This window comes from Pteropus alecto, unplaced genomic scaffold (assembly GCF_000325575.1).
Source record: "Pteropus alecto unplaced genomic scaffold, ASM32557v1 scaffold35, whole genome shotgun sequence".
Taxonomy (NCBI): Eukaryota; Metazoa; Chordata; class Mammalia; order Chiroptera; family Pteropodidae; genus Pteropus; species Pteropus alecto.
In genome coordinates this window covers 13,474,118-13,474,894 of record NW_006437828.1, presented here as the reverse complement: position 1 = coordinate 13,474,894, position 777 = coordinate 13,474,118, and positions in this window count along the sequence as shown.

Here is a 777-nt window from a genome sequence, read left to right as displayed (position 1 = left end):
GGTCCCCGCCCCTCACGCGTCCGGAAGGTCAGCTACACGTGAGGCGGAGCGGTCAGTTCCACCGAAGCGCGGCGGGGCGACAGAGGAGCGTGAAACGCGGTCGGGGCTGGACGGGCGGCCGCGGTCGGGTCACGCTGTCCCCGCGCAGACGCCGGCGTCCGGGCCGCGTCCTCCTCGCTGTCCCTGTGCCGGCAGCAGGTGTCCCTCACGGTCCGCGGCGTCCAGGATCTGAAGCAAAGCGGCTCCACCCCCGGCACGGTGCAGACATCGGACGCATGGCCGTTTTTCATTCTCAGGCTTGACATTAGGTTGGACGGGCAGGGAGGTCTTGCGTGCGCCATAGCGAACCCCCTCTCGCGCACGTCTGCCGTTACCTCTGTTTCTCTGGGCACCCTGACCGATGCCCACACACCCCGACATCTTGTCACCCTTCCCCGCAGCCTGTTTCAGGGCTCAGCTCCGCGTCCCCGTACAGACTGTCTCGTCATTTGAATCCCTGCTGCACAGTTAGTTCCAGTGGAGAAAAAATCATCTGGCTCTTTGTTTCATCCCAAGGTCTAACACGCGATTAGACGTCAACACTTCCTGAATGGCTGAGCAACACGAAGGATGTAAAAATGCAAAATGTGACTCTTTGCTTGAAGAACTTATAATCTTTGTGTGAAAAACACACAAATAGAAAGTGATTAAAAGACACCACCAGACAATACAACGCTGATTGTCTATGTGAGTTTACTTATTTGTTGACCTTGGTGTGAACTCCCAGGCAGAAACCGG